This window comes from Cololabis saira, chromosome 8 (genome assembly GCF_033807715.1).
Source record: "Cololabis saira isolate AMF1-May2022 chromosome 8, fColSai1.1, whole genome shotgun sequence".
In the NCBI taxonomy this organism is placed as follows: Eukaryota; Metazoa; Chordata; class Actinopteri; order Beloniformes; family Belonidae; genus Cololabis; species Cololabis saira.
Window position 1 is genome coordinate 1,290,197 of NC_084594.1, and position 11,895 is coordinate 1,302,091.

Below are 11,895 nucleotides of genomic sequence, written 5' to 3' on the forward strand. Positions count from 1 at the left end.
TCAAACTCAGTGGGCGGATTCCCTGCACATCAAAATTAATGATATTTTAATGAATTAATGACATATTTAATTCCAATTTTAATGAATGAATGATGTATTTATCTAATTTTGGCACTAAAAATCCTCCATACACACGTCATATATATATATATATATATATATATATATATATATATATATATATATACATATATACACAATTTAAAGTAGAAAACGAGCTTCTTTGCACATTAATGATGATAAATATTTGAGTTTTGGTAGAAAAAGACTACGATGTTTGTTTTTATGGTCTGCTCCTCGTCACTACAAACACGCAACGTTCGGACTTTTTTTAATATAAATGTAACCGACTTTATCTTTTGGTTGTTTTCCTCTTAGAAGTTGTTTTTTAGATGTTTTTCTCCGAGTGTTTGAACAAACGTGTCAACGATCACGTGACGTGATGACGGGACGAGGCCCCGCGTGTTCTTTTAGCTTCTGACGACGCCGCCGATGGCGGGAAAACACTGTCACGTGATGTAAACAATCTGCCAATAAAGAAATACCATAAAAAGAAAAACAGTCTTCATTTTTATTTATTTTATTTATTTATTTGTAGTTCCTGCTTTTGAACGGCAGAAACTGCAGCTTTGGACGATTTGACCCGTTTTTGTCAAGAGTACCTGACTGCAGGCAAGATGGCCGACAAGGGCGCGGCCATACGTCCATCCATACGTCCATCCATACGTCCATCCATACGTCCATCCATACGTCCATCCATACTTCCATCCATACTTCCATCCATACTTCCATCCATACGTTCGTTTTATGGCCGCTTGTAAACTACATCCGTCATATTTGAATAATATACACGAAGAAGACCAACTTCCTGTATGGATGGAAGTATGGCCGCGTCCTTGTCAGCCATCTTGCCTGCAGTCAGGTCCCTCTCGTTTTTGTCGGTTTTACCCATGGATGTATTATTTATTTATTTTTTATTTTTTTATTTTTTATTTTTTTTCTTCCCTTGTCTGCACACATATTAATGATTGATACCATGACGGTAGAAACCAAAAGTGTATATATGTGCATTATTACTATATGTAATATATACATATATATACGCACACATATGCGTACACATACATAAATATACACATACAAACCCAGTGTTTTTTTTTTTTTTTTTTTGGGGGGGGGGGGTGACGACATCCACTGCCAATCCAGGAAGCAGGAACACACGGAGACACACGTCAAGCACTGGAAATCTGCAACAAAAAAACCACAAACAAAGCACGAAACCGGCACGGAGCCAACCAAAACAATAACAGCAATCAACCTAAATCTTGAGATCTGATCGCAGTCTGAGCTAAGCTACCGCTACCGCTACCTAAACCCAAAAACTAGAGAGCCAGCATGCAGGTGAACAAGCCAGTGTGTATGTCTATGTGTGTGTGTGTGTGTGTGTGTGTGTGTGTGTGTGTGTGTGTGTGTGTGTGTGTGTGTGTGTGTGTGTGTGTGTGTGTGTGTGTGTGTGTAATAAACCAAACAAAGCTCCACCTGAAGTGTATCTATAGTGGGGGAGGGGGGGGAGCAACCCCGCCACCCGCGAGACCAGAGGCCGACACGGAAGACCCCGGAACCCAGGCCACCGGCAACCCCACAGAGGGGAGAAGTAGGAGGGAGGCAACCCACCGCCTGCGAGGCCCCCCCCCCCCTCCCCGGCGGCGGCCGAGGGGGCCCGCGGGCGGGGCCCCCATGGTGCGGGAAGAAGCAGCCAGGGACCCCGCGGCGGCGGACCGCGACCCAGGCAATCCCCGGCCACCCGGTCCGGGCCGGACACGCGGCCAGGAGGCCCTCACCCTTCAGGCCAACGACCCCCACCCGGCAGGGGGCCAGCCTGGATGTATTATTTAACCTGGATACCGGACAGGAAAATGGCCGCCGTTCATTTCAATGCATTTTGCTCACTCAGCGCATACGCTGAAAAAGTTCCTGACTTCCGGGTTTACTTCCGTGTTAACGGGCCCATAGAGCATGTGCAGTTGAGTCACCTCCCATCATGCCCCCGGGCAATGACGCGAATATTAATATGATATGTATTAATATAATATATAAATTAATGTATATTATTACATGTATAGTATTACATATATTATTAATGTATTAATATAATATAATTACATAATATATATGAATATAATGTATTAATATAATATATTAATTAATGTATATTATTACATGTATAGTATTACATATATTATTAATGTATTAATATAATATAATTACATAATATATATGAATATAATATATTAATTCATGTATATTATTACATATATTATTAATGTATTAATATAATATAATTACATAATATATATTAATATAATATATTAATTAATGTATAGTATTACATGTATAGTATTACATATATTATTATGTATTTGTTCCTCCCTGCGGTGAACTAGTAACGTTCCTAGTCTGACCGTTTTCTGAGACAGACCCGCAGCTCCGGCGAAGTTAACGGTTACCATGGCGACGGGGCTGGAAAACGCAGCATGAAAACAGTTACAAGTTTCTCTCAAACAGAGCTTGGTAAATCTTTGTCTGAGTATCTGACTGCAGGCAAGATGGCCGACGAGGGCGCGGCCATACTTCCATCCATACTTCCATCCATACTTCCATCCATCCTTCCATCCGTACTTCCATCCGTACTTCCATCCATCCTTCCATCCATAACGGAACTCCATTCGTTTTATGGCCGCTTGTAAACTTTTTTTTTTTTTTTTTACTTTATTGAAAATATATTCATATACAAACAACAAGGCATCACATTTTTTTTCCAACATGTATCAGGGAAAAGGTGCATAAAGAGAGAACATAAGGAAAAGAAATAAAATAAAAAAAAGTAAAATAACTAGGGCTAGGGCTTATCCAATAAATTATATTCTTCAATTGTGTTCAAAAGTTGTATTGCATTTCTTTTTGACATGAGTTTAAGGGCTTTAAAAAAAATGGAGGAATTCGTTGTGGAATATACAAAAACGAGGTTTCACCTTCATATACTTAGATTTGTGGATGTGGAATTTACCCAGAATTATAATATTATTGATAAGGAAATCATCGATGTTATTGTCCATTGAAAGTCCAAAAATAATAGCTGCACGTGAAAAGTCCTGCAGGTCAAAAACCTTTGGGTGAAGCCAGTCATGTATATCCTGCCAAAGGGTTTTAGAATACATACAATCAAAAAATAAATGATCAGTAGTTTCACATCCATCACAGAACATACAGTTATTAGTATCAATACCAAATCGTTGTCGCAACAGATCACTGGATGGATATACACCATTTAAGGTTTTAAAATGGAGTTCTTTTGCTTTGGGAGCGATTGGAAATTTTAAATATTTTGTTCGTAACATGGTGATGATATTTATGTTTGGGGTAAAATTGTAAGATTGAATTTCTATAGGATACCAAAGGGTATGAAATGAAATTAAACATATTTCTAATTGATTTGTTTGGAATTTTACCGTCGTTAAAGTCACAGCCACCAACCAAAAGTTGTGGAAAAAGAGGGCTAATAGGAGCAGGGTTAGTTACAATACCCTTTATTAAAATCAAAATAGATTTGGGGATGGCCTTGGTAATAGATTTAAATGTCGTACGGTTGCAGCCTAGGTCATATTTAAGGCAAAAGTTCTCATATGATAACAAATCACCACCACTGTCAACTAAGTGAAGGACAGACCAAATATCCTTTTCCATCCAGTTCTTGTTGTACAACGACTTGTTTCTGACTGTGATATAGCGATTGTTCCATATTAGACTATTGTGGGGGGTAAAGTTATGATTATACAATAGTTTCCAATACAAAAGTACCTGCTGGTGAAAACTGGATAATCTGATTGGAAGTTTTTGAACGGCGAAGTCGCATCTTAGTAACAGTTCAATGCCTCCCAGTTTATTAAAAATTACTCTGGGGATATGAAACCAAAAGCTCTTATTGTTTAGAAAAGATTTCAACCAGTTCATTTTTAGAGTGCCATTAATAAAATCAAAATCAATAGCTTGCAGGCCTCCATCTTTGAATTCTTTGGTTAGTTCGGTTTTCCTGATGTAATGAATTTTCTTTTTCCAGATATAGTTAAAGTTAACCTGGTTAATCTTTTTAATTACACTATTGGGAATAGATAGTGAGTAAGCCGGGTAAATACATCTGGAGAGGCTTTCCATTTTTGTCAAGAAGATACGACCCAGTAAACTGATGTCTCTTAATAACCAGGAGTTGAGCTTGGTTTGGGATTCATTAATTACCCTCCAGACATTTTTATTTTCACTTTCTGCTGAATCTTTAGAGATAAAAATGCCAAGATATTTCACAGCAGATTTTATAGGGATGTTGTATGCCTCTGATAAGTGACAATGGTGGATTGGCATTAGCTCACATTTGTTTAAATTTAATTTCAGCCCTGAGGCTTTGGAGAAAATATCAATAATATGCAAAATTTTAGGGGTTTCAGATAATTGTTTCATGAAGATGGTAGTGTCATCTGCTAACTGGCTAATGATTACAGGTATTCCAAGAACCTCTAAAGGTGCAATATTGGAATTTTTGATGAGGATAGAGAGCATTTCTGTAGCTATTATGAAGAAAAATGGAAAAATGGGACAACCTTGTTTTACTCCTCGTTTAATTGTGAATCGAGGTGATGTGCCTTCTGGTAAAGATATACAGCTATTTGAATTTTCATATAGGGATTCAAAGATGTTTCTGAATTTATCACCAAAACCAATTAATTTTAAACACTGAAAAATGAATGGATGCTCAATCGAATCAAACGCTTTATAGAAATCAAGAAACAAAATAAAACCATCATCTTCTATTAAATTATTATAATCTAGAAGATCAAGGATTAAGCGAATGTTGTTGTGAATGGATCTACCTTTCACGAAGCCAGATTGGGAGTCACTTATGATTTTATGCAAGTGCTTTTTTAATCTGTTGGCATAGATAAGGGTAACAATTTTGTAGTCGTTGTTTAATAAGGTGATCGGTCTAAGATTTTCTAATATTCTTGGGTTTTTGCCCGGTTTTGGAATCAGAGTTATTATTCCTTGTTTCATACTAGAGGGAAATGTGATATTGTCTGTTGCTTCTTTTAACATAAAAGAGAATCGCTCTTTCAATAAATCCCAGAAATGTTTATAAAAATTTGCAGTAAGACCATCACTCCCTGGGGATTTGTTCAAAGATAAATGTTTACTGCGCTGTCAAGTTCAATAGAGGAGATATCGGAATCACATAAATCTGCAAACTCTTTCTCTATAGTAGGAGTGAGACCTTTAATATGGTTAAAAAGGTTGTCAGCTTCATCTCTAGAGAAAGACGAGGAGTATAACTTAGTATAGAAGGAAACAATTTCTTTAGCAATTATAGCTGGATCTGTGACAGTTTGATCATTAATCAACAGTGTTTTGATTGAATTTCTTTCCTGTCGTCCTTTTTCTAATCGACAAAAATATGCTGTGCTTTTTTCTCCTTCCTCTATCCATTTTGCTCTTGATCTAATATATGCACCTTCAGCTCTTCTGATATAGATTTCATCGAGCTTAGTTTGCAGAATTTGTAATTTCTGTTTATCTTCATCAGTCTGGGAAGTTTTGTTACTGTAGGAGTTTATTTCTTTAATGATATTAATTTCTGATAATTTGTTACTTCTGTTAAGTGATTTTCCAAAACGAATAGCAAATTCACGAATTTTGAATTTTAAGAATTCCCATTTAGAAACATAAGATATTATTGACTCATCACACATTACATCTGAGATTAAGGTTTTGATACCATCATGAAAGGACTGACATTTTAATAAACTTGCATTGAATTTCCAGTATCCTTTATTCCTCCGATTGATACCAGGGGGTCCCAAATTCAGCTTGATGGTAGAGTGATCTGTGAGAGGAGCAGCAGAAATAGAGCAATCAGATACGGAGGCCAACAACAAGTCCCAAATTAACCAAAAATCAATTCTTGATTTTGCTAAATTATTTGGTTTGAACCATGAATACTGTTTGGAATCGGGATGTTTAAGGCGCCATACATCCAGTAGGTTATGGGAGCTGCAGAAGTCAGAGAGGACAAGGTTAGCAGAAATGTTTTGAGATTTGGGAGGATGTCTATCAAGGCATTCATCATTAACCATATTGAAGTCACCACCTATAATTACATTGGCTGTTGGGAAGAGCTGTTTAAGGTTTGTAATGGCAGTGGAAATATCGGAAATCAATTGTTTGTTCTGATTAAGGTTATTAAAACCATATATATTAACCAGGATAATGTGTTGATCATCTAAATTCAGGACACCAATTAACCAATGACCGCTATTGCTATTTCTAGATGTCACCAATTTAGCAGGAGAGTTACAGAATAAGATGGCTATCCCCGCTGATTTTTTGGAGCCATGATCAAAGATAATCTTGTCGCCCCATTGATTTCTCCAAAATGTTTCATCTTCTAACGTAGAGTGTGTTTCTTGTAACAAAATAAAATTAGCCTTTTCGCCCTTACAAAATAAAAAAATAGATTTTCTTTTAGTGTTATCTCTTAAGCCCCTAGCATTGAGAGAAATACATGAAAACTGAACATTCATTTTGAACAAAGACTAGCAAACGCTAGTAAAAATGTAAATTTAACTTAAAGAGAGGTGAAAAAAACCCCACAACAGGCAGCGTCCCTTCAAATTCAACAGTCATAACTTGACTATCCAGCTTGTAAACACATTAAAAGTGCCTTTTAACATAAATATCACATGGATTATCACTGAAAACCTTATGAGATGAGTAGTTTTAAGTAATTTTTTGTCCGTCGATATAACCTGCACCACCTCTGTAGTACGCTCGTTTTCCAGCTGCTCTTGCTTGCTGAATCCTTGGCCACAGTGCTGCTCTCGATTCTCTGTCAGCCTTGCAGAGGTCCTCCATGAAGCCGACCCCCAGCTCCCTGCAGACCGCCGAGTCCTTGCTCATCCTCCACAGCGCGTCACGATGCATCCTCTGGGTAAACTGGACGATAACATGCCTTGTTTTGTTTTCCTCACGTCTGCCGAGTCGGTGGACTGAGTCCACAATATGATTAATGTTTGGGGACCATGACGGGGAGATTTTCAACAGAACATTAGCGACCAGTTCACGTGTATTTTCTCCATCCTTTTCTTTTATTCCTCGGATCCGAAGATTCCAGCGGCGCTTGTACCGTTCAATCTCCAGGACTCGCTCCATTAGCTCAGCGTTGTCTTTCTGTAGCGCCGACACTACTCGACCAGTGGTTTGAAGCTGAGTTTTACAGTCTTTGATCTCTGCCGCATTAAACTCGACTGCTGTGGCTATGCTAGATAGCATTACGGAGTTTTGTTGCATCTGGGACCCGAGTGTATCCACTTTTTCAGTTAGCTGTTTTATAGCTTCCAAGACAACATTCAAAGCTTCATTACCGTTTTCTGCCCCTGTATCCGCTTTTTTAGTTGCTGGTGGGTTCTTGAGTGGCGAGAAGGGGTCTTTTCTTTTGGTGTTCACTGTGGAAGTTTCCATCTTAGCAGCGTAGTCATGTCCGGCGTCGGCAGGCGTGCTAGCGCGGGCTGAAGTAGTATTATTCTTTTTCGTTGACATTGTGGTGCAGAATTCTCGGAATATCGTTGTTTACTTAATATCCAATATATGCTCAGTTAAAAGGGGGAATAAAAGCAGAGCTGGATAGTAAAGTTCGTGTACAAATGGGACAGGGAGACAGAGCTCAAAACATTGACTGCACCTGTTCCGCCATCTTGCCAGTGGTCTGGCCGCTTGTAAACTACATCCGTCATATTTGAATAATATACACGAAGAAGACCAACTTCCAGTATGGATGGAAGTATGGCCGCGTCCTTGTCGGCCATCTTGCCTGCAGTCAGGTCCCTCTCGTTGTTGTCGGTTTTACCCATGGATGTATTAAATAACTGGATACCGGACAGGAAAATGGCCGCCGTTCATTTCAATGCATTTTGCTCACTCAGCGCATACGCTGAAAAAGTTCCTGACTTCCGGGTTTACTTCCGTGTTAACGGGCCCATAGAGCATGCTCAGTTGAGTCACCTCCCATCATGCCCCGGGGCAATGACGCGAGTATTCATATTCACAGATTTCATGTGACGTCACACAGTACTCGCAGCGCCATCTTGAGGACCGACTTTCAGCATGCCGTCTATCTGTTGTGCCGTGGGATGCGACAATAATAAGTCTAAAAAAACGGGATTGACCTTTTATCAGTGCTTTAAGTGGGCCGTGGGATATTGTGATGTTTAAATGTTCTTTTATTTTCTTCCTGTCACTCGTGTTGAAAGCCGGTTGAAAGCGCTGCAGGAAACAGTCATGATGAGGAACGGCTGATCCAGTTAGTTGACATGAGAAGTTATCTCTATGATTCCTCCTCATTTCACCACAAAAACCTCAATAAAGTGGCAGAAATAAATAATATCCTATTATTATATAGGTCCCAGAACATCGGACGGGAGGGAGAGAAAAGGTCCTGTAAGGGGGGGGGGGGGGGGGGGGGGGACAATTAATAACTGCATTGGTGACGCAATCAAACAGCGAACAGCTTGAATGAGCGGCGTGTGGTGTTAAAGTGGTTTTATAATAGATCCATGTGTTAAATGCAGCAAACATGTCAGCATGTCAGATCATTACTGAGATGTGGGAAAAAGCAGAGGAGAAATGATCCAGGCTGAGTTGGATTTGGGAAACGGCTTGGAGCTTTGCCGGTGTATGGAGAAGGATTGTGGACCAGGTAGATATATATGTCCGCAAACGACAAATCTGGCAGGTTTTTGGCAGACTGGAGTGGAGTCAGTAATTGATTAGATATTAGATACGGATCCAAACCTAAAGTATCAATTTTCTGTAGATACCGTTGCTGTTCTTCGGGAGTTAAGTGAGTTATTAGGTGAGACGTCATATTGGCTGCGCGACGGAAAGGTCCTCGGTCGGTCCTCGAGATGGCGCTGACAACAAAACATGTCACGTGACTGAAACCCATGAATAATATGTATTAATATAATATATGAATTAATGTATATTATTACATATATTATTAATGTATTAATATAATATAATTATATAATATATATTAATATAATATATGAATTAATGTATAGTATTACATGTATAGTATTACATATATTATTAATGTATTTGTTCCTTCCTGCGGTGAACTAGTAACGTTCCTAGTCTGACCGTTTTCTGAGACAGATCCGCAGCTCCGGAGACGTTAACAGTCACCATGGCAACGTTAACGGTTACCATGGCGACGCTAACGGTTACCATGGCGACGCTAACGGTTACCATGGCGACGCTAACGGTTACCATGGCGACGCTAACGGTTACCATGGCGACGCTAACGGTTACCATGGCGACGCTAACGGTTACCATGGCGACGTTAACGGTTACCATGGCGACGCTAACGGTTACCATGGTGACGCTAACGGTTACCATGGCGATGTTAAGAGTTACCATGGCGACGCTAACGGTTACCATGGCGACGTTAACGGTTACCATGGCGATGCTAACGGTTACCATGGCAACGGGGCTGGAAAACGCAGCATGAAAACAGTTACAAGTTTCTCAAACGGAGTTTGGTAAATCTTTGTCTGTAAGTAATGACATGTTTTATTGTTAAGTATACTGTGATTTGTAGTGTACACACTTACTTACCGTTCAAGTTTGGTTGTTATTTCTTAACGTAGTTTGTCTCCTTTATTGTTTTATCGTGACAGCGCAGTGTTTTTATTTGTCCACCAGAGGGCGCCAGTTAGTCTGAAACAGCCCATTTAGCTTTATTGATCTGTTTAATCAGTAATAGTTTAATTGTTAAAGGAGCATGAGGCTCCTTTTAAGAAAGAGACTCTCTAGCGCCACCCTTCACCACTTTGGGCCGTTGGGGGTACTGCAGCCAACAGTGAAGCCGGCACAGGAGAACGGGGAGAATGTTCATGCAGCGTCATGTGACGTCACATCCGCAGCCCAGCGTGGGAAATTCGGGACCGAATTGCAGCACATTTTGCAGCAACAGCCTGTTCAAGGCAAAGGAGAGATACACTAGAGGGCTCATTCTTTTGGGTTTGGAACGCTTCATCTGACATTATTACTAGAAAACTTAAAGCAGCACAACGGAACTTTCAGCTTTGTTGAGTTTGGCGCCTCCTTTGGACAAAAATCGGTAGTGCTTTACCAGAAAGAACACTCCATTTCCCATGAGCACCAGCGCGTACTGCCGGAAAACCCCCGTCCCCGCCGCTGCATTTGTTTTGATGAGAGAAGACGGGACGGACTTTCAAAAATACTTTTCTGTTTTCAGCGGTCGTTTGCAGGATGGATAATGAAGAGGTAATGTATCTATTTTTGGCTAAACAATATAATATGACGATGTTGAAAAACACTAAGTTCAACTTGGTTTTATTAAGTTGTTTCAGCGAGATAATGCGCCCTACAAACTCATACGCTCTGCACCTTTTTCCTTTCAGGGTTTTTAGAGGGACTTCGTCATAAATTAGTAGTCCAACATACTTACTGACAAAATAAAAAAATACTTTATAACCTGTGAATAACTGAATGCCCATTCCTTATATTTTGCAGATCAGCCCTGCACAATTTTACAGCTCTCAGGAAAAATACTAGAAAATTTCTATACATTTTCTTCGCATTGCATTATTTCCTCTAGTGCTGTAATTCTATTCAATTGTATTATTATTTTATAAAGCTTCCTCATTGCGAATTACACATTTTTATGATCACTATTATTTCTCTGTCTGTTGTTGATATTGTCAGTAATTTTAGAATTACCAAAACCCAAGACGAATCCCCAGTATGTGAAAACATTCTAATTTTGATTCTTATTGATCATAGAATTCTACATTTACATTTGTATCATAACAATTCTGTCTCTTGTTTTATCAGGAATCTGCTGTTCGTGAGAACACCTTTACCTCTACCTCATCAGAGTTTGAACCCCCACAAAGACAGAACCGACACGCAGCATATCATATATATATATGCATATATATACATATCGCCAGTTTGTGCTCTGGCAGCATGTTTGGAAAATAAGAGACACCTTTCCAGACCCAATGGGACAGTACACTGGTTTCAGGGCTCCCTGTCTTCTCTAGAATGGAACCTTTATGAGGATTACTGCAAATATTTTGATATTGTTTTTTTTTTTTTTTGTTCCATTTTTTCCTGTACAGTTGTCTTTGTGTGTTTAAAATAAAGACATTTGTGCAAAACAAGACATACTTTTATTTACACACCTTTCAGAAAATAGAACATTCTTGAACTTTGTCATTTGCATAGTGACAGCAGTTATCCCATACATACTTATTATAAACAATAAGTAATCTGTATCACAGTAGCAGTAATGAACAACTGTATGACAGGATAAATTACTGTGAATAAAGTAAACAAGTGTAAATAGAGTAGTAGAAAAATAAACTAAAAATAATGAACTGATAATAAAAACTGAACTATGAAACAGTGTAAGAAGTTACTGTAAATAAATACAATGACTATAGTAGCAGTAGCATCTTGTGTCCATCCATGTTTCGTGCTGGGAGAGTCCGCGTGCGATTCACTGCTGGAGTAGGAGAACCTTCCCTGATGATTCACTGCTGGAGTAGGAGAACCTTCCCTGATGATTCACTGCTGGAGTGTAGGAGAACCTTCCCTGCATGAGGATGTGATTCTGGAGGTTTTCCAGATCTGATGTAGTCCTGCAGAGTGTGAGAATAAAGATACAAAAGCATTATGTCTTTCTGATAATTACTGACCTATAAATCATTCAACATATTTTGTTGATCACAAGTTTGAATTTTTTTCTTTGTTGAAGTCACT